This window comes from Silene latifolia, chromosome X, assembly GCF_048544455.1.
Source record: "Silene latifolia isolate original U9 population chromosome X, ASM4854445v1, whole genome shotgun sequence".
Lineage (NCBI taxonomy): Eukaryota > Viridiplantae > Streptophyta > Magnoliopsida > Caryophyllales > Caryophyllaceae > Silene > Silene latifolia.
Genome location: NC_133537.1, coordinates 85,627,307 through 85,651,050, shown reverse-complemented (window position 1 = coordinate 85,651,050; position 23,744 = coordinate 85,627,307). Strand labels below are relative to the sequence as shown.

General features: G+C 40.3%; 2 non-coding genes across 2 annotated transcripts; one reads left to right on the top strand and one right to left on the bottom strand.

Annotated features, from left to right (window-relative positions):
* The first annotated feature begins 1,541 nt into the window (after positions 1-1,541).
* Positions 1,542-1,650, top strand: LOC141625635 (small nucleolar RNA R71). The gene has a single exon (XR_012535403.1). It is a non-coding gene; the product is annotated as a small nucleolar RNA R71 (small nucleolar RNA).
* An 8,199-nt stretch (positions 1,651-9,849) lies between these two features.
* On the bottom strand, positions 9,850-9,959 carry LOC141625394 (small nucleolar RNA R71). Its single transcript, XR_012535178.1, has one exon. It is a non-coding gene; the product is annotated as a small nucleolar RNA R71 (small nucleolar RNA).
* Positions 9,960-23,744: the final 13,785 nt, after the last annotated feature.

Sequence of the window (23,744 nt, the reverse complement as noted above, 5' to 3'; positions counted from 1 at the left end):
AGACTGAACTCAATGGTGTCATCCCCTACCTCTAAGGTGATGGTTCCGCGTTTGACATCTATCACAAATTTGTATGTAAGAACGGTCTGCCTAAAATGATAGGTATCTGACTATCCTCTGCAATGTCCAAAACAACGAAATCGACAGGAATAAAAAACTTGCCCACTCGAACGGGTACATCCTCTAGAACACCTATAGGTCTTTGAGTCGATCTATTTGCCATTTGAACGGTAATATCGGTCACCTTAAGTCTACCAATGTTTAACCTTTCGCAAACAAAATACGGCATGACACTAACGCTGGTTCCTAAGTCACAAAGGGCCTTTCCAATTACGTGGTTACCTATAGTGCAAGGAATTGAAAAACTACCCGGGTCCTTTAATTTAGGTGGCACATTAACTTGTGAAAGAACATTACATTCCTCCACAAACGCAACATTACCATCATCACGAAAATTTCTCTTACGATTCAAAATATCTTTCATAAATTTAGCGTAAGAGGGTACCTGGGTAATTAAATCAGTGAAAGGAACTGTTACCTCGAGGTTCTGGACCATCTCCAGAAACTTACCAAATTTACGCTCCAGCTTAGTAGCCTTCAAGCGCTCCGGAAATGGGACTGCAACACTGGCCGTAGGATCAATAACCATCGGCTTTCGTAGGTTTAAAACCCCCGTCAAATCATCAATAAGTGATGGATCATGCAAACTAGTTGACGGATTTGCATCCTGCTCTGGAGATCCAGTCGATCGACTGGTATGGGTGGTCGATCGACCAAGTGAGTGAGGAACAGTTCGACGAATTAACGCGTCATCAGGTATTTCAGTCGATCGACTGATGAGGTTGGTCGATCGACTGGATGTGCAAGGAGTGAATAGTTTCTGACCAGAAACTATTTTATCTGACAATTCAGTCGATCGACAGGGAGTGTTGGTCGATCGACTTGAATTACTGGCATTCAGACTCGTTTTTGCATCAAAATTCAAACGAGCTTCTTCATCACTTCCCAAGTCTTCCTTTGGCTTGTCGGGACTTTCATAGGAAAGACCACTTCTGAGATTTATGGCATTGATCGTCTCAACCGGCCCTTCACATTTAATTGAAGAATTAGCGGCTTGCTTGGCCTCCATATTCTCCAATTGTTTCACAAAATTCTGTGAGGACTCAATCCCGGCTGCTTCCATATTCGCCACTTGAACCAAAAGGAGTTGGACCATCTCTCTTAACTTCTCGATCTCATCTGAGTTTTGAATAGGAACTTCGACTTTCCCTTTGGAAGCTTCAGAAGTCTCGAGTTTCTCAAGACGGGTAGAAATGGAAGTTATAAGTGACACAACAGCAGTCATGTCTTCACTTTGCTTTCGTGACTTACCACGTGAACTTCCAAATTCAGCTTTATGGACTGCCATCTCCTCAATGGTGTTCCAACCTTTACTTTGACCGGTATTATTTTGGAACCTACCATTAGCAGCTGCATCCAAAATAACTTTGTAATCATCATATAAAGCATTGTAAAATAGATTGCAAAGATACCATTGCTGGAAACCATGATGGGGGACAGCTCGGACCAAACTTTTAAAACGTCCCCATGCTTCACAAAAATCTTCGTCGGCTCCTTGCTGAAAACTCGTGATTTTACTCTTCAAGGCATCAGTCTTCGAAGGCGGGAAGTACTTCTTGTAGAAGGCTAGTGCTAAAGATGTCCAATCAGTGACTCCAACTGCTACTCTATCGAGGTAGCGATACCAATCTCGCGCCGAGTCCTTCAAGGAGTATAAGAACATAAACCCCTTTACTTCATCTTGAGTTACCCCCTCCGGTATAGGTATTGAACAGCAATAGTCCGTGAAAATTTCCATATGTTTCAAGGGGTCTTCATCTGGTAGACCCGCGAACTGATTCCGTTCCACTAAATCAATATAAGAGGAACGAAACTCGAATTTACCGGTAGAAGGGGTAGGTAACTGTTGCCCCTTTGGAAGGTGGTGCTCCTTTGGCTGAAAATTATCATATATCGTAGCCATAACTTCCAAAATGAGAGTACTCAAGTCTTCCTCTCAAAAACCTGTCTTCTAACTGTGCAAAAGCAAAACTAGAAGCAAAGGTAAGCAACGGCCTCAAGGAACAAAAGTTCCCTGAGACAAGGAAAATAAACTAAAATAAAGCAAACAGAATTACACCGTCTCCCCGGCAACGGCGCCAAAATTTGATACCGTCGTTTAGTACCAAAATTAAATTTATAATTCCAAACTAAAACTATAGCTAGTGATAGTAAGGGTCGAACCACAGAGAGACAAGGTTGATTTTGTTTGCTAATTTTCAGTCTATAGAAGTAACAATTAAATGGGGGGTTTTGAAGTTGATTGGCTAACAGGCTAATTGCAAAAATGTATATTCTTAACAAGATAAAAAGGGGATCGGGAACTTCGGTTCACCATGGCACATAACAGGTCAGTCAAGCAGCGGAGATCTTTTAATACGGTCTCAGGGAAGATAAGCTAATCTTTCGATCAACACTCGAATAACCTCGCGGTCTAATAATTCCCAAGAATTTATCAAAGTTTTCACTCAAGAGAAATTCTAAGTCTAGTGACAAATTAAATTACCAATCTTTCGACCTAGCAAAGAAATCCATCAAAAGATAACAAGACCAACACGGAAGAACTCATGCTACACAACTATCCTACTTCAATACCATGGCTCACCTCATTCCCAATCAAAGGAATTACCTACGCATAATCATGACTACACTAATTATTAAATTAACAATAAAGAATGAATTCAACATGATGGAATTTAACTAGAACAAAGGAGAGAAATCAATTACTGAAATTAATTGAAGAAAACAAGAATTAAATTAACAAGGAAGAATAAAGGAAAGAATAATTGCATTAAAGGCTTACTAATTGAATATCAAGAACCAAACATCCGAAATCAAGGTCTCCGTCTCAAGCTAGATCCAAAACTAAGTTTTTCCAGAATAAAATTACATACCCTAAAAGTTGTTGCGTTCAACTGATAAAAGATACCCAAAGTTAATTACAAGTTGGGCTTTTAAAAGTCTAACACGGAAAATTAAACATCAGCCGCAATAAGGTCGATCGATCGTCCGCATCGATCGATCGATCAACTGTGGAACAGTGGCTCCTGTCTGAGCTCCAGTGGTCGATCGACTGAAAGACCTAGTCGATCGACCAAGCGTGCTGTGCAGTGGCTCCTTGATGCTTCCAAAATGAGTCTTCACTCCTTGCACGCATCTCAAGGTGAGTGAATGAGCTCTCCTTCCTCTTAGCTTCCTCAAACTCGCTTCCGGAGGACGAACTTGGCTTGATTTAGCCTACTTCCACGCATTCCTACAATAAATCATAGAAAATGCAAAGTAAACCGTTTCGGGAGAAATAGCAGCCTTAAGCCACCGATTAAGCATGGAAATACGTGCCAAAACCTCAAATAAAGTGTATAGAATATGCACGTATCAATAACGATGATGACGATGACTGTGACGGCGATGGGGTAGACTGGTGGTTGAGGGGAAGCTCAATGTTTGGGGATATTATGTGTGGGAGGGGAAGCTCAGAGTATATATGTGTGAATAATACAACACATGCAAGGTCTTGTTTATTGGAAAGTAATAAACACGGTATAAGAAAAACCGTTATATTTTGTTTCCAAACACACTACGGTTTTGCTTGAAACCGTAGTTGATTAGTACTATTGTAACACCCCCATTTATTTAAGAGCCTTTAGCAAGACATTCCCAAATAAATAAAGGTGTCACCATCTCAGTTGCCCGAGTTAGTAAGTATAAAAGACAAACAATAAAAAAGTACTTTAAGACGATATATTATTAAAGTGCCTCAAAAGGTTTATTACAAATATCCAACTTGATAAATAAATATTATTAAGTACTTTAAACTACAGCGAAATTAAATAAATAGTGTCTGAATACTAATTAAGGCGATCTCTAGACTCAAGTGATCTCGTCCCAAAGCTCCCCTCTAAGCATCCAGCACTTCTCACAAGCTAACCTGAAAATCAATCTGCTCCCCATTATGGTTCATCACAGGTGTTCACGAATACACAGTCAACCACGAGGTTTCGTACGATAACCAAACAACAATAACAATAATGATAATACGTTAGCCTGCAATACAATCAACGATCCAAACCACGACTGTCGTGCTCAGACACACACAGCTTGACCGTGCCACACACACGCACCATTCGGTGAATTCAAATCCGACACCACACACGGTGTACTGCTCAGGACCATGGCCCACTCCTCACGCCACCATGCATGTCCGCCCATCATACGTACAGGACCACGGCACTTGGACATTCCCTACCTGACCGACCAAATAATCTCAATAGAATTGCCAATCTCAATGCCAATCGCTTTCACGACCAATCAACAACAAAGAACCAACCAACAATATAATAATATGATCACAAGACAACATTGATATCAATATGCTCAAGACAACAATTATGACGATGTGTTCAAGACAACAATTACAACAATAATCCATCTTTCAACAATTCTCCAATTACCAATATAGTAAACTTGAGTAGTTAACCTACCTCTTAGCAAATCTTCTCAATTAAGCAATTAATCAAAAAGCCCCTTCAACAAATTCCCCACCTAAACAATAATTGAATTATGTATAATTATTAACTAATTTTATTAATAAATTTAAGATGTAAACTACCCAAAACAAATCCCACAAAACGCCACAAACAATCCCCCAATCACACGGCCAAACCGACGGTGGTCAACCCGCCGGTCAACAGCCTCCACGGCTCGGTCAACAGTCAATGGCCATAATACGGATCAAGGTCAAATGTAAACAGTTGATATTAGATGATTAGATATCTTGCCACAATTAATTATTACAAGGTGAAAAACTCCGTCTTAAAGTTGTCTCACAAAAGCTCTCCTCGCAATTGTATTTGAGTTTTAGAAGAAGAATACTTATGATTGTGAGGCATATGGTTGGTATTTATAATAGTTGGTAGGAGAAGTAGGAAGGTTCTAGGAAAGTCCTTTTAATAATAAAATAATGAAAATATCTTAAAGCATAGATAACACCCAAACCAAATACCACCTTCCTTCCTTGGTCTCACTGCGGCCCTACACGGCTCCTCACACATGGTTCAACCCGTGGTCCCCACTCCGTCTTATTTGCTTATTTTATTTAACTTCTTTTCTTTTACGACTACAACTTATTATTTATTCCACTTAATATTTATTCATCTTTATTATTTACTTACGACTATTCACATAAATATAAATATAAACTATTAAATAAAATACGGAGTATTATAGTCTTCCCTCCTTAAAAAGAACTTCGTCCTGAAGTTTACCGCTCCTTAATACTCAACCAATCCAAACAATTTATGAACGAACACACATTTGGATAAATTACTAATATAAATGATCACAAATTAACGCGGTGTTATATCCTACCCCCGTAAAAAAAGAGTTACGTCCTCGTAACTATCATACCTTATGCAAAAAAATGAGGATACTTCTCTTTTATCTCATCCTCAACCTCCCATGTAGCTTCCTCTACATTATGATTAGACCATAAAACTTTCACCAAAACAACCTCACTATTTCTAGTTTTCCGCACCTTTCTGTCTAAAATCTCCTTAGCCACCTCCTCATAAGACAAATTCTCATCCAATTCGACTGTCTCAACTTCTAACACATGAGTAGGGTCACTCACATACTTTATTAATTGTGAAACATGAAAAACATTATGAACTTTTGCCAAAGCTGGTGGAAGTGCAAGACGATATGCCACTTCACCAATTCTATCTAAAATCTCATAAGGTCCAACGTACTTCTGACTCAACTTTCCACTCTTACCAAATCTCATCACTGCCTTCATTGGTGATACTTTTAACAACACCTTGTCTCCTACGGCAAACTCAATATCACTCCTCTTCAGGTCTGCATAACTCTTTTGTCGATCTTGTGCAGCTCTCATCTTTTCTCTGATCACATGTACTTGTTTAATCATCTACTGAATCAATTTAGAACCCAATGTCACGGCTTCAGTGACATCGTCCCAACAAACTGGACTCCTACACTTCCTCCCATACAAAGCTTCAAATGGTGCCATACTAATACTAACATGATAACTATTGTTATAAGAAAGTTCTATTAAATCCAACCTTTCATCCCATGATCCTCCAAATTCCAAAACACAAGCTCTCAACATGTCCTCTAAAGTCTGAATAGTTCTCTCCGTCTGTCCATCACTAGCTGGATGAAATGTAGTGCTCATTTTCAAAATCGTACCCATATATACACTCTTGCAATTCTTGCCAAAACTAAGAAATAAACCTCGAATCACGGTCAGAAACGATATTCTTAGGAATTCCGTGTAACTTCACGATATTCTTAACATATGCTCTAGCTAACTCAGCCTTCCTCCAATTATCCTTCATTGAAATAAAGTGCGTTATCTTAGTCAAACGATCTACTATCACCCAAATTATATTATTCCTTTTCTGAGTATGAGGAAAACCAACAATAAAATCCATATAAATACTCTCCCACTTCCATTCAGGTACATCCAAAGATTGTACTTTCCCTTGTGGTCTTTTATGCTCACCTTTTACCCTTTGGCAAACCAGACATCTAGAAAGAAACTCAGCAACTTCATTTTTCATTCCTGGCCACCAAAACGTTTTCTTCAAATCCTTATACAGCTTATCTCCTCCAGGATGCACAGAATATGGCGTAGAATGTGTTTCAGTCAAAATCTTTCTTTTCAATTCCTTGTCATCAGGTACACACCACCTTCTATCGAATCTCAGACCACCATCTATCTCTACCACAAATCGGGATGGCACGCCCTCCTCTATGGCCGCACGCCACTTTTCCAACTTCGGATCTCCTATCTGTTTCTCTCGGATTTCCGCATACAGTTCTGGTTCAACCGTCAAATCTCCAACTGAATCCCCTTTCCTTATTACACAAATTCTCATTTCTCTTAATTCATCTTGTAACTTAACCCGCGACATAGCTAAACATAAGGCATGAACCGACTTCCTACTCAAAGCATCTGCTACTACATTAGCCTTTCCCTCATGGTAAACTATTTCCATATCATAATCACCAATCAGTTCTATCCACCTCCTTTGTCTCATAATAAGTTCCTTCTGAGTGTAAATATACTTAAGGCTCTTATGATCAGAAAATACTTTAAAAGTAGCTCCATATAAATAATGCCTCTACAACTTAAGAGCAAACACGACCGCTCCAAGCTCAAGATTATGCGTTGGATAATTCTCTTCATACGGTCTCAATTGTCTTAAAGCATAGGCGATTACTTTCCCTCTTTGCATTAGCACACACCCCAATCCGTTTTTCGAAGCATCGGTATACACCTCAAAATCTTCACTCCCTTCTGGTAAAGCTAATATAGGTGCTGTGGTCAAACGCTCCTTCAAGGTTAGAAAAGCCATTTAACAACTCTCATCTCACTTAAACCTATTCTCCTTTCTCATCAACGCAGTCAAAGGCTTAGCTAATTTAGAGAAATCCTTCACAAACCTTCTGTATTAGCCAGCTAATTCCAGAAAACTTCGCACATCCGCCACGTTCTTTGGTTTCTCCCAATTAGACACTGCTTCGATCTTCCCTGGATCAACCGACACTCCCTCCTTTGAAACTACGTGTCCCAAAAGTGATACTTTATCCAACCAAAACTCACACTTGCTCAACTTAGCATATAAATCATTCTCCATCAAGGTCTGCAAAACAATCCTTAAATGCTTCGCAAGCTCCTCCTTGTTCTTAGAGTACACCAATATATCATCAATAAAGACTATTACAATCTGATCAAGGTAAGGTCTAAACACTCTATTCATCAAATCCATAAATACTGCAGGTGCATTAGTCAAACCAAAAGGCATAACCACAAACTCGTAATGCCCATACCTCGTCCAAAAGGCAGTTAGTTTTAGGTACATCCTCCTCCTTAACTCTCAACTGATGTGATACATGCATCTTCTATACACTTTATTTGCAATTTTGGCACGTATTTCCATGCATAATTGTTAGCTTAAGGCTACTATTTCTCCCGAAACGGTTTACTTTGCATTTTCTATGATTTATTGTAGGAATGAATGGAAGTAAGCTAAATCAAGCCTAAACCGTCCTCCGGGGGCAACTTTAGGGAAGCCTTGAAGAAGGGAGTTTGGATTCATCCACCTTGGGATGCGTGCAAAGGAGTGAAGAGCTGATTGGAAAAGGAAAAGAAGTCAGTACGCAGCTCAGCCCAGTCGATCGACTATGCTTCACAGTCGATCGACCAATGAAGTACATCAGACGCTACTGGATTGCTATCACCAGTCGATCGACCATGCTGACCGGTCGATCGACCAGTCTGCGAGCTGATATTGATTTTTCGTTTAAGACTTTTAAAAGCCCAACTTGTAATTAACTTTTGGCATCTTTTTAATCAGTAGAACGGAGAAATTATTAGGTCATGCTTTTCATAAATGAAAAACTCCGTTTTTAGATCTAGCTTGGAAGACGGGAAAACCTCGAATTCGATTACTTGGTTCATCGTTTTAATTAGTAAGTTTTTATGCAATTCCTTTCTTCCTTAATCTCTTGTTATTTCGATTCTTGTTTTTATCAATTTAATTTCAGCAATTAGTTCTTACCTTTTGTCCTTAGTTCAATTTAATCATGTCAAATTTATTCCTTGCTATCAATTTTGCAATAGTTATAGTTTTAAATATATTTAGCTAATTTTATTGATTGGGAACAAGGTGAGCCATGGCGTAAATTGGGATTATTTGGTTAGCATGAATTCTTCTACATCGATCTTGTTGTCTTTTGATAAATCCTTTTACTAGATTGAAAGATTAGTAATTTAATTTATCATTAGATTGGAATTTCCTTTGAGCGAAAGCTTTGAGAAATTTTTGGGAATTAGTAGACCGTAAGGTTAATTTGAGCATAGATCGAAAGGCTTGTTCTTATTCCCTGAGACCGTTTTATAGGACCTCTGCTACCTTATTAACCTGACCTTAGCCGTGGTGATCCGAAGTTCCCGATCTTCTTTTTATCCTGTTGAGAAATTTCATTTCCAGTATTTAATCTTTAGAATCAACCAATTTCAAAACCCCCCTTTTAATTATTACTTCTATAGACTGAAAAATAGGAAACAAAATCAACCTTGTCTCTCTGTGGTTCGACCGTTACTATCACTAGCTATAGTTTTAGTTTGGAATTATAAATTTAATTTTGATACAAAACGACGGTATCAAATTTTGGCGCCGTTGCCGGGGAGACGGTGTAATTCTGTTTGCTTTATTTTTAGTTTATTTTTCTTGTTTCAAGGAACTTTGGTTCCTTGAGGTCGTTGCTTACCTTTGCTTCTAGTTTTGCTTTTGCACAGTTAGAAGACAGGTTTTTGAGAGGAAGGCTTGAGTACTCTCAGTTCTGCGAATATGGCTACAATATATGATAATCTTCAGCCAAAGGAACACCATCTTCCAAAGGGGCACCAGTTACCTACCCCTACTACGGGTAACTTCGAATTTCGTTCCTCTTATATCGATTTAGTGTAGCGAAATCAGTTTGCTGGTCTTCCAGATGAGGACCCCTTGAAGCATATGGAAATTTTCACAGACTACTGTCATTCCATACCTATACCAGCTGGGGTGACTTAGGATGAAGTAAAGGGGTTGATGTTCTTATACTCCTTGAAGGATTCGGCGCGAGATTGGTACCGCTACCTTGATAGGGTAGCAGCTGGAGTCACGGATTGGACATCTCTAGCATTAGCCTTCTACAAGAAGTACTTCCCACTTTCAAAGATTGACGCCTTGAGAAACAAAATCACAAGCTTCCAGCATGGAGTTGATGAGGATTTTTTGTGAAGCATGGGGACGTTTCAAAAGTTTGGTCCGAGCTGTCCCTCACCATGGCTTCCAGCAGTGGTATCTTTGCAACTTATTCTACAATGCTTTATATGATGATTACAAGGTCATCCTAGACGCAGCTGCGAATGCTAGGTTTCAAAACAATACCGGTCAGAATAGAGGTTGGAACACTATTGAGGAGATGGCGGTCCATAGAGCCGAGTTTGGGAGTTCACGTGGGAATTCACGGAAGCAAAGTGATGAAATGAGTACCGTCGTGACACTCATTACTTCTATAACTGCCCGTCTTGAGAGGCTCGAGGCCTCTGAAGCTTCCCAGGAAAGAGTTGAAATTCCTATCCATAATTCAGATGAGACCGCGGAGTTGAGAGAAATGGTCCAAACTCTTTTGATTCAAGTGGCGAATATGGAAGCAGCCGGGATTGAGTCCTCAAAGAATTTTGTGAAGCAGTTGGAGAATATAGAGGCTAAGCAAGTCGAAAATTCTTCAAACAAATGTGAAGGGCCAATTGAAACGATTAACGCCATTAATCTCAGAAGTGGCCTCTCTTATGAAGGCCCAGAAAAGCCAAGAGGAGACTCGGAAAATGATGAAGAGGCTAGTTTAATTTCTGGTACAAAAACGAGCTCAACTACCAGTACTTCTGGTCGATCGACCAACATTGTCAGTCGATTGACTGAAGCGTCAGATAAAAAAGTTTCTGATCAGAAACTATTCGCACCCAGCACAAGCAGTCGATCGACCAACATTGTCAGTCGATCGACTGAGTCACCTGACGAAATTAATTCGAGCAGAACTGCTCATGCCCAGCTTAGTTGGTCGATCGACCATGCTTGACGCGATCGATCGGGTCTTCGATGCAAAGACGCAATTCCGTCAACTAATGTGCATGATTCTACACTTATTGATGATTTGACGGAGGTTTTAAGCTTACGAAAGCCGAAGGTTGCTGATCCTACGGCCAGTGTTGCAGTCCCGTATCCGGAGCGTTTGAAGACTACTAAGCTGGAGCGTAAGTTTGGTAAGTTTCTGGAGATGGTCCAGAATCTCGAGGTAATGGTTCCTTTCACTGATTTAATTACCCAGGTACCCTCTTACGCTAAATTTATGAAAGATATTTTAAATCGTAAGAGAAATTTTCGTGATGATGGTAATGTTGCTTTTGTGGAAGAATGTAATGCTCTTTCGCAAATTAATGTACCACCTAAATTAAAGGACCCGGGTAGTTTTTCAATTCCTTGCACTATAGGTAACCACGAAATTGGAAAGGCCCTTTGTGACTTAGGGGCCAGTGTCAGTGTCATGCCGTATTCTGTTCGCGAAAGGTTAAATATTAGTAGACTTAAGGTGACTGATATTACCGTTCAAATGGCAAATAGATCGACTCAAAGACCTATAGGAGTTCTAGAGGATGTACCCGTTCGAGTGGGTAAGTTTTTTATTCCTGTCGATTTCGTTGTTTTGGACATTGCGGAGGACAATGTCGGATACCTATTATTTTAGGTAGACCGTTTGTACATACAAACTGGGTAATAGATGTCAAACGCGGAACCATCACCTTAGAGGTAGGGGATGACACCATTGAGTTCAGTCTTGCTCACAAGGCGACTGCTGACGATGATACGTGTTATTCAATTGATATTGTTGACACGGCTGTTAGTTACAATTGGAAGGAATCCTTAGCCAAGGATCCCTTAGCTGATCTAACTGGTTCAGATGAGTGTGCGGTACTACAAAGGGAGAATGCTTTGAGGAGCCGGATGCTTTGGTAGCCTCAATGGAGAGCTATGAGCTCACAGAGGAAGAAGATGAGATGCTCTTGAGCCTAGCCAACGAGAACTTGGTAAACACTTGTTATACCATTGAAGCTGATTCTGCCTATGCTGTAGAGGTAAAAGTGCCAGAGCGTAAGCCACTTCCTCCTAATCTTAAGTATGTCTTTCTAGATGATACGGAGCAGTACCCAGCTATTGTTAGCTCTAAGCTTAATGATGACCAGTTGTCTGCTTTGATGTGTGTGCTTAAGAAAAACAGAAAGGCTTTGGGTTACTCTTTGGACGACATTAAGGGCATCAGCCCTGATGTTTGTATGCATAGGATAGAGCTGGAGGACGGCCACAAGCCTTACAGACAGGGTCAACGCAAGTTGAACCCGAAGATGCAGGAAGTTGTTATGGCTGAGGTGATGAAACTACTAGATGCAGGTATTATTTATACAGTTGGCAACTTCAAGTGGGTTAGCCCAGTTCAGGTAGTCCCGAAGAAAGGAGGGACTACCGTGGTTAAAAATGAGAAAAATGAATTAATACCAACTCGAGTAGTGACAGGGTGGCGGATGTGCGTTGATTATAGACAGTTAAATGCCGCCACCAAGAAAGACCACTTCCCCTTCCCTTTTGTTGACCAAATGACTGAAAGACTTGCTTCTAACAAATTTTTCTGTTTTCTAGACGGATATTCAGGGTTCTTTCAGATCCCTATTCATCCGGACGATCAGAGTAAGACCACTTTTACCTGTCCACAGGGTGTTTTTGCATATCGTAGAATGCCTTTCGGATTGTGTAACGTTCCTGCTACCTTTCAGAGGTGCATGATGGGGATTTTTTCTGATTATATAGAGAATATTATGGAGGTATTCATGGATGATTTCTCAGTTTATGGTAATGACTTTGATCGTTTTTTAGCTAATCTTGATAAAGTCATGCAGCGTTGTATAGATGTTAATCTTGTTTTAAACTGGGAAAAGTGTCAGTTTATGGTCACTGAGGGAGTTGTATTAGGGCATCTGATTTCTGATAAAGGTATACATGTTGATAAGGCAAAGGTGCAGGTGATTGAGCAATTACCTCCTCCCGTGAATGTTAAAGGAGTGAGTAGTTTCCTTGGTCATGCTGGGTTTTACCGGCGTTTCATTAAGGATTTTTCAAAAATTGCTAAACCACTTACACATTTGCTCCTTAAGGATGTTGTCTTTGAATTTACTGATGAGTGCCTTACTGCTTTTAACAGGTTAAAGGAGGCCCTAGTTTCTGCGCTAATCATTCAGCCGCCTGCTTGGGACCTCCCATTTGAGATCATGTGTGATGCCAGCGATTATGCGGTCGGTGCAGTTTTGGGACATCGGAAGAATAAAGCTTTGAATGCCATATATTATGCGAGCCGAACTCTGGATCAGGCTCAAATTAATTATTTTACCATTGAGAAGGAGTTTCTAGCTGTAGTTTTTGCCTTAGACAAATTTCGGTCTTATTTGTTAGGTTCTAAGGTTATTGTTTATACTGGCCATGCAGCGTTGAAGACTCTCTTTGTTAAGAAAGATGCGAAGCCGAGGCTTTTGAGGTGGATACTCCTTTTGAAGGAGTTTGATTTGGAGATCAAAGATAAGAAAGGAGCAGAGAATGTGGTAGCTGACCACCTATCTCGTCTGCAGCTGACAGAAAGGGAGGATTCATTACCTATTAATGATTCTTTTCCTGATGAGAGTCTGTTAGCTATTACTACTTCAGGGTCTTATCCACCTCCGTGGTTTGCTGATTTTGCTAATTTTGCTGTGACAGGTAAGATACCACCCGAACTTTCATGGCAGCAGAAGAAGCGGTTTGCTTATGATGCTAGACAATATTTTTGGGATGATCCTTATGTTTTCAAGGAATGCGCAGTCGGTCTCATCTGGAGATGCGTGCCTCAATAGGAGGTGAAGGATATCCTAGAGGCTTGCCACTCTTCTGCTTATGGTGGTCATCACGGTCCGTCCAGGACTGTAGCTAAGGTACTCCAATCTGGTTTCTATTGGCCAACTTTGCATGCAGATTGTCGCAATTTTGTTGCTGAGTGCGATGCTTGTCAAAGATCGGGGAATATTTCCAAGAGACATGAGATGCCACAGGTAGGCATTCTTGAGCTTGAGATTTTCGATGTCTAGGGCATTGATTATCAAGGACCTTTTCCGAGCAGTCAAGGTAATAAATATATCCTCGTAGCTGTAGATTATGTATCCAAATGGGTGAAAGCTATTGCTACTCCCCATTGCGATGCAAAAGCCGTGATTAAACTGTTTAAAAAGATTATTTTCCCTCGTTTTGGTGTCCCTCGGGTTGTCATTAGCGATGGGGGAATGCATTTTAAAGAGAAACAACTTAGTGCTTTATTGACTAAATTCGGTGTCCAACATCGTAGAGGTTTGGGGTATCATCCACAAACTAGTGGTCAGGTTGAGGTTTCTAACAAAGAATTGAAAGAAGTCTTAGCTAAAGTTGTTTCTAAATCACGGAAAGATTGGAGTCTTAAGTTAGATGATGTCTTATGGGCTTATAGAACTGCGTTTAAGACGCCAATCGGGATGTCACCATACCGATTGATTTATGGTAAGACATGTCATTTGCCTGTTAAGTTAGAGCGTAAGTCTTGGTGGGCTATATGTTATTTGAATTTGGATCCTAACCTCTCTCGTGAGAAACGCATGACACACCTGAATGAGCTAGAGGAATTTAGGCTGCTGGCCTATGACAATGCTAGGATCTACAAGGAGAAAACGAAGCGCTGGCACGATAAGAGAATCATCAAGCGCGAGTTCCATATTGGCGATAAGGTACTTCTTTTCAACGCTCGTATCCGTTTATTTCCTGGTAAGCTGAAATCCAGGTGGACCGGTCCCTATACGGTCACAGCAGTTACAAAATTCGGATCAATTGAATTGGAGATCTCTGCTGGAGAAAGGTTCAAAGTTAATGGCCAATATGTGAAGCATTATCACGGATCAGATGCATATGTTGGGAAAGTCGAGGTATTGTACTTCGACCCGTTATCGGATGATGCAAAGTGAGGTAAAAAGGTCGTGCGGGACCTCTTAAACCAGCTTAACCGGAGGCAACCCGGGTTGTAACTTTTTGTAATTAGGAAGTTTATTTTGTTATTTCATTTAATTTGCATTTTGAGCTTTATTTATTTATTTATTTCCTTTTCATTAGCATTACTTGGTTTGAGAAATGTGCGCCCTTGAGAATTTTTCCAGGAATTTAATTTATGCAAAGCGCGTGAAGTGGTTTACTGAATTTTCATGCAAGAAGAACGGAAAATTGAAGTAGCAGAAATGAATTTTTGACGATTTTGGGTTTAACTCCCAGCGTTTTCAGTCGATCGACTGGGCAATATAGTCGATCGACTGAAAAGAAACAGGTCAGAGGCTTCTGTATACGGAGCTTAGTCGATCGACTGGGCAACATAGTCGATCGACTGATGAGAAAAGTCCGAGGAAGTGCTGCAAGTGAAGACTCGGTCGATCGACCGGTCGTGGTCGATCGACCACGGTAGAGTCCGTCCGTGCATTTTAATAAGGGAGTTTTCTTTCTTTTCTCATTCATTCTTTCATATTCATAACATCAAAAATCCAAAGCAAACCCTAGCCTTTTCCCCTTTTCCGCGATTTCATCTGCAATCCCCTCTCAATCTTGAATTTTCTTGCTTAATTCCTCAATTTCTCGTCAAAAGGTATGCTCTAATCTCATTTCCATCCTTTATTTTCGACTTTTACTGAAGTATCATGCCAAATTTTTGAGCATGTGGCCATTGAGACGGAAAAATCGATTTGGGGAAATCGATTTTAGGGATTGAATTCTTGTCATTTTTATACTTTAATTGCTTATTCTACCCCTTCCTCCTTGATTTTCGAAGCAAATTGGCAGCTAGGAGGTGTTTAATTCCGTTTTCCCCAAAAAGTTCGAAACCCTAATTTGATTTTCGATTTCTGATCTTGTTTTAGGTTTTCTTAAATTGATTTTGTTAGGGAATTCTTGTTGCTAATAGGTTGTTTGCAGGTAACAACAATGTCAAAAGGCAAGGAACACATGTTTGAAGGGCAGTCGAGTCAAGGAGCTGCCAAGCGGCCACGAGGACCGCCACTGATGATTGAGGCTACCACGGATAGTCTACCTGACTATCCGCAGGTTATCTTTGCTAATTCTACTCAGCGTGCTAAGTTTTCTCTTTTTGTTTCGAGAATAAAAGTTACAGCTACCCGATTTCTTCATAAACCTACTTTGGAGAAATTAGGTCATTATTATGAAATCCATTGTGTCCCTGCTAAACGGGACAGGTATGACGGGTCTTGTGGACATGGCTGAGTTCACATACTACATTTTGACCCTCGAGTTCTTTTCGTCTTATGCTTTTAGTTCAGCTGCTTTTGAGGAAAATAAGACTAGTGCTTGCATCTCCTTCCGGCTATTCAATGTCAATTACTCCTTGACATTAGCCGATTTCGCTGGATTTTTGGGTCTTTATTTCGAGGGCAGAACCTCGGATACCTCTGATGTTCACCGGGTCATGTGGTCTTGCATTAGTGACTTTTACGGGCCTAAAAGGACGGGCACTTCCGTCCACTTGCCCCCTCTTCGTTATTTTCTACGGCTAATGGGTAATACCATTTTCGGCCGTAAAGAGTCAAACAATGTGAATAACATCGAACTGTCTATTTTAGCGGGCTATCTGAACATTGAAAGTCGGATAGCTCGTATCTATAACATAGCCTATTTGACCGCCGCTCACTTTCAGATTGTAAGTGAGGGCACTTTGACCACTATTGCTTGTGGTGGGTCAGTGACACTTATCGCCAACCGTCTAGTTTTACTTTTCCCTCGAGAGGAGGCCCCCATTGACCCTAACCTGCGCTTCATGGACCTTCCTTACGCGAGGGCTGTCCATTGGGTCGATAGACAGATGCGGTGGAAGATCGATTCTTTCATCTGTGACCGCATCCCTGTTCTTGGCTACCCTCCTATCCTGCCCCTTACCACTGTTCAGGGGGCAGCTCGGCCGCCCTTGCTTAGTTACAGGCTCCCTATTGTGACGGCCACTGCTACTGCTACCACCTCTAGGAGAGCTCGTGCCTCCTCTTTGCAGACACCCTCTTCCTCCACTCCTGCTCCCACTGGCTACCCGGCCACTTTTCGACCACCCACACCTTTGGTCGTCCCTCCGGTCATGGACCAAAGGGCAATGTCACGTGTACTGGGTGATTTGTGCAGGAGCTTTGACCAGCACAGGCTAGACACGGCTCTAGCCCTGTACCCAGTCTATGAGGAGTTAGCCCGGACGGGGATGCTCTCACAGGGTGCTTGGACTCACCCTTCCTACTTTGTCCCCCCTGTGGGCGGTTACCCTCAGCCTGCCAGGAGACCCCCTCCTACTACTACTGCTGGTGCCACCACTTCCAGGAGAGCCACTGCCGCTGCTGCTGCGGAGGAGGAGGAGAGCGACTCGGGGTCCGGAGAGTCTAGTGGTGAAGAGTACGACGGTGGTGATTAGATGCTGGTGACCTCCCCGTTTTTGGCTGGTTTGGGGAGGTCGTTTTTTTGTGAGTTCCGAACCTTCTTTATTAGGTTCGTTTTTATTTTATTATGCTTTTATTCTTCCCTATTTCTGCTGGTGATTTGCTGCTGAGCACAATGAGGGCATTGTGCGTTTTGGCTTGGGGAGGGTATTTGCATATGCCTTTTGTTTTGCATCTGCATTTGTTTTTTTTTATTGCATTTCAGTCACATGTTTAGTGCATTTCTGTTTGCATTTGTTTTTCAGTTCAAAAAAAAAAAAGAAAAAAAAATTTGAAAAAATTCATAAAAATCAAAAATATCACGTTTACTTTTGCATATAGTTGAGTCGGATTGGAGTTATTAATGATGATTTTGCACTATTAGTCAAATATGTCATTCCTTGCCTTTTCATAGCTGCTTAGCAAGAATTAAAAGTGATTTCTCAAATTTTGTTATGGAATTCATTTCGGGTAATTAGACTTGATTCACTACTTTTGGCAAACTACTTATACTTTCTGAGATAGAGAGCCTATAACTGGTGACATTCATGACCGGTTAATTTAGGATTGAGAGTAGCACTCCCTTCATTTCATGTTTTACACGTGTATGAGTTTTGATTGCTTATTGCCTATACGCATTGGTTTGTGGTCGGTATTGCATGTTTTGAGAACTATTGCATCTTCCCCTTTCTCATTTTACCCCATTAACTCCACTATAAGCCATAACTGCCAGTTGCCCTCAACTACATCCCATACTTAGCCTACCATTGTGCCAAGCTAGGAAGTAGTAGAGGAATTTGTCGAATTTTAAGCTGTTTTGGTTCGCTTTTGTAATGATGGAGACAGTACTTATGAGAAGTTGAGGGGTTGCTAATGTTCAGCCTCAAGGAAGAAAAATTCAGAAAAAATGAAAAAGAAAGGGATGTTTACCTGGGCAGAGAGCTCTGGATTGCACAGGGTTGTCGATCGACTGCCATCACTGGTCGATCGACCACCAGCTCAGCAGTTGAAAAAAAAAAGAGTGAAAAGAAAAGAAAAAAAAAGAGAGTAATAAGAAATTTGAAAAAAAAATATAATAATAATTTGGTTGAATTGAGAACACGCCTCATGTGCTTATAATGGGATCACCAATTTCACCATAAATCATCCAAGTACGGCCTATATATAAGCCAGTAGCTATGAAAATGAGATTACCTTTTTAAGCTATAAAGATTAATGACGGCGACGACAACAAAGATGACTTGTTCACCATCAGTCATTCTATTATTAATACCTTTGAAATTTCATTTATTTTTAGAGTTGCATAATCTAAGACAGTTCTTATAAGTACCGTTGTAATTGTGCAAGCATACATGAGGTGAATAATGGTCAAACAAACAATAATAATAGGGCATGTATTGGTAAACTAAAATCACAAACTTTTCAGTTTTCACCGTGGATCTGTTTTTACAACGGTTTTAAGAAACACCGTTGTTAATTGGTGTAATATGACAACAGCTTTAAAATAACCGTTGTTGATATATGTAATATGATAACGGCTTAACAAAGAATCGTTATCATTTTGTCTTATTATTATAACGGTTCCAATTCTTATTATCTTATTATGTCGTTTCCATCTTTTTTATTATTATAAGTAGAAAGTTAGTCATTATAATATTTTATTTGGTGGATTGCCTTTGAGTGTAAGGACTTGATTAAAACGCAACAAATAACATAAATAATTAAACTTTAATTCAAATAACCACCATAATCAAAATAGAAATCATAATGTCAGATAATAATTAAAGACTTAATTAGAATCTGATGAAGAATTAGGATAGTCTTCATGCCCAATTTCGGCATAGATCAAGTCGTAGATCGACTCTTCATCATCAGCGGGCAGCGCAGGTGGAATGACCTCTTTCTCCCATGACATAGGCACGGTGGCAGGAATGTGATGCCTCATGTAATGTGTCGGCAGATGATGATCAACATGGGTCGAAACCCATAGATAATGGCCCTTTTGTCTAGCATCCGAATAGAAGTCCTCTTTCCCCGCAAATCTAGCCCATATTGTTCTTGCCTGACGAAAACTATCATGGCAGTTGGCTTCGTCAAACTCGATAAAAGCAAAGCCTACAAAACCTTGCTTGTTTGTAGACACAGGGTACACGTTTTTAATCGCAGTGAAACCGGAGTCATGAAGCATTTGCGTCAACCACCCAAAATTAGAGTTTAAACCCTTTCCATTCCCATCATAACGAACCGGGAGATTATGGAGAATAGAATTAAAAGGCTGTGCATAACGATAACGTGATTATAGCTCTGATACACCAGCCATATTTTTTTAGAGAGAAATTAAAGAGTAAATGTTTCATAATTTAGATTTTGACCTAAAACATTATGAAGACATATTTATAGAATTATTTTGGTCAAATTGAATATTATTGGTCAAATTGAATATTTATTAAAGTTCTGATAAAGTTTTGCATACACTGGTCAAACTGAGAAATCTAATCAAATAGTGACAACGATTGAATTGAAAAACCGTTCTTTCATAATTAAAAATGATAACGGTTACAGGAAACCCGTATCTATAACATAACAACGGGTACCACAAACCGTTGCTGGTGCTAATTTAGTAACAGTTTTTGAAATGCCGTTTTCTTAAACTCGTAACGGTTGTCTAACAACCGTTGATAAGAGAGATATTATAACGAGCTTTTGGAAACCGTTAAAAAGTTTTTGATAACGGTTTGTAAAGTAGCTGTTGTCACATTATAATAACAACGGTTTTCGTGGGAAACCGTTATGCTCATTATCGCGGTCTAGGTTTCCCCCAATATTTGAAAAACGGTAATCTAAGTATCATTATTAAATGATTTAAACCGTTGTGATACGCTCCTTATTGATTGCCAGATTTGGCGTACTGATAACAAAACCAAAACAGTCTAATGAAATACAAATGTTCCAAATTCAAAACCAACTAAATGAAACATGAGTTCAATGACACAGCGGAAGACTGTAGTGACTCGTGATGACTCCATCCCACCTATCCCTTGCGTAATCCATCTCATACCTACTCAATAACTGCTCACCATCCCCAAATGGATCACCACAGTTTTTAAAACAATTAACGGGGTCAGTTACTGATTACACAATACAAGATAAGCAAAACAACAATATACACAATCACCCAACTCCGTCACATCTCCACACACCTGACTACACACTAAAGTGTGTAGCCCTGCCAGAATATCTATCGCAACAGATATTCCACAACGCCAGTAGGGGACCGCAGCCATACCCACCAAATCCCCGCTCATCAACTCCGAGCGAAAACCCAAGTTCCTTAATGTGCACATCCCCTTTTGTGGTGGGTTCCACAAAGGGCGAATCAAGGGCGTGAAGCCACTCCCGCAAGTGACTCCACTCAGCCGAGGACGCGCCTCGCGAACCACAGACAAACACATCCAACCAAATATATAACAACAATTACCAATTACAATACCAACATGACAATGATCAACAACATCACAACCATCACCAATTAACTATCAAATATAATGTAATCAATAACTGAGTAGGGAAACCCTACCTGGAAAGGCAAATCACCAAGATCGTCACAAATAACTATTCAAAACCGCTCCTCTATGAAATCACCTCCTATAATCACACAATCATATAATTACTATCTAACAATTGCCATACCCCCAAAATCCCCCAAAATACCCAATTAGTGTTTGAACCAAAAACAATCAAACGATATAAAAATCATACTAGAATCTTACCCACGATGCGACAGTCTCAACGGCGTAAAGAACACAACGATCCGACGGCTCTAGCCTTTAGGATTTGATAGTAATGCGAAGAAGAAAGCAGCGTAACTTGTTTAACTCTTGTGAAGTTTTAGAAAAAGGTAAAAGTGAAACGAAACTGGCGAAAGGTGTTTATATATCTTCCTCGCATTGCTAACAAAACCCGGCAAAATATCGCGTAAAACCGACTTACTCGATCGAGTACCCATCAGCAGTACACTGTTTTGAAACAAAAACTCACTTACTCGACAGAGTAAGCCTTACTCGATAGAGTACCCGACTGCACAGAAAACCGTAGTATTACACAGTTGACTATCCTGAGTAAAGATTGGTTCATTATCTTGGCCACCTGTGATCGTCACCTCAAGAATGCTCTGGATGTTGAAGTTGATTCCCGTAGTCAGCCATCCATTTGCCATCAACACACTTATGTTACCCGATGTAGTTACTTTATTGTTTTAGTTTTTGGTATTACTAAATTAAGTACATTTGACCAAATGAGTCAAATGTCATCTATATAAGAACACGTTATTTATAGCTGCCAAAAAAAAAAAGTGTCTACAAAATATAATAGTACGAGGTCTTTTGGGAAGGAGCCCAAGAACAAATCCGTGAAGGCTTGGCCCAAAGCGGGCAATATCGTACTATTATGTTGTGGACACAGATGAAGTAGAGGCCCAACACGAGCTATTCACGCTTCCGCACAATAAGTGGTATCAGAGCCCAAGGTTCGACTTGAGCTAGATACGAGGATGCATCAGCAGGCCTAAGACTTGAAGTTGTACACTATAAGGCGTGGAACTCCTAGCTCGTGGTGAGTTCTTGAGTAAGCCCGGTCCAGGGTTAAATGGGTGAAAGGCGTCAGGTCTTGTGGGGCAAAGACCATTTGTCTACTAGAACAGTTAATCAGGTGGACCCTTATCAGGTTGGGTACCATAAGTCTGGTGGGTCCTTTCCAGGTTGGATGCTAGAGACCGTTTATGTTCTAGGACATCTAAAGTGACAGAACCCAATCCAGGGTATATTGGATACAGAGGATGTTCGATATGCATGTGTAAAAAATCCCCAAGAAGGGCACATGGACATGCAAGTTCAGGAGCATGTGGGGGCACTCACTTGACCAGGCCGTGACATGTGGTGCAAGACATGGTCATGGTAGCATGGTGTGTCGGTCGGCTAAGGGGAGGTTATCAAGACTTGTGAGGTTTCGGGTGTCTAGAAGTTGGGGCAGTAGGTTGTGGGAGTAGAGTTCTCCATGTCGGTCAAGGTCCGAGTCAAGATGATGGTTCTTGGTTTGAGGGGAGGATTCTTAGGGTGCAAACTCATGTCCCACAACGGTAGAATAAATATGGAAAATCATTTTTATAAGTGTTTACAAAATATAATAGTAGGCCTTTTGGGAAGGAGCCCAAGAGTAAATTCCTGAGAATTTGGCCCAAAACGGACAATATCGTATTATTATGGGTTGTGGACACAGATGCAACAGAGGCCCAACACGAGGTATTCAGGCTTCCGCACAACAGATATATTATTGGTTACCCTGTATCTTACTCTCGAAAGGAAATCCATAAAAAAAACATCAAATTCTCTCTCGTCTTAACCATTTGTTAATAATCCTCCCGGAAAAAATAATTAATTAATTGGACTGAGAGACTATCTATGGTACGAGAGTTTTGGGCCTAAGATATAGGGAATGGATAAAATAGGAAAGTAATTTATAAATTCGCGGGTTTGTAAATCCCACTCCTTGAAATAAGGAATCCGTAAAAAGAAAAAAAAAGAAAAATAAAAAAAAAGATACGGTACATTCTGAATTTCTGATGAGTAAAATTACTGAAAACTAAATATGACCATTTATTATTTTAAGTGTTATGATAGTTATCGACTTTACAATGAGGCCCAAACAAAAGACGATGATGTGATATAGGTTGCAACAAATTTGAGATACAACCCGACATAGTGATATTAAGAACAACTCAAAACAAGGTAAGTCGCCCCGGGCATCACCAGGGCCCTATTGATACAAATCGTGAGTCACCAGCCACATCAGCCGCAACATCAAAAGGGAATAAACTTGGAATTGAGTGCATAGGTGTCCTGGTTCTAGAAGAGGATTGGGGAAAAGGTCATGCCAGTTAGTGACAGCCCACATATTCAGTGCATTTAAGATTTTTGTCAGTTAGCTAGCTTGTCCTTACTTTAAATTACACCTCATTCATTACTATTCCAGCACAAGAAGGGAGCACTAGCCGTTGCCTCTTCTAGTATAAATAAGATGGTTGCATAGGAGATATGTATGATTGATGTATTGCATTCTTGTCCTTTCTTAATACAGTCTTTCCGTCTCTTCTCTAATTCTTCTGATTGTCTCACCTATTTCTCCTATCTCAAGTAACGGTCCTATTATATTGTTGTTGTTGTTGGTTTAATTGTATCATTGGTATCAGTCCAGTCCTTCCTTGACCTGTGAAGATGCCTAACGATATTACCACGAAAGCTGAAGCTCCTGAATGCCATGGTCCAGAGGATGACTGCCTTGGGAGAAACCATTATAAGCAGAACTGATGACTCTGTTGCAAAACTACCTGATTTGGTGGCGGGGATGGCATTACAAATAGAAAATCTAAGATCTTCACCTGCTCATAATGGTATGAACTCCTTACCTGTTAGACTTGCTAAAATAGAGTTTCCTAAGTTTACTGGAGAAAATATAGAGGGATGGTTATTTA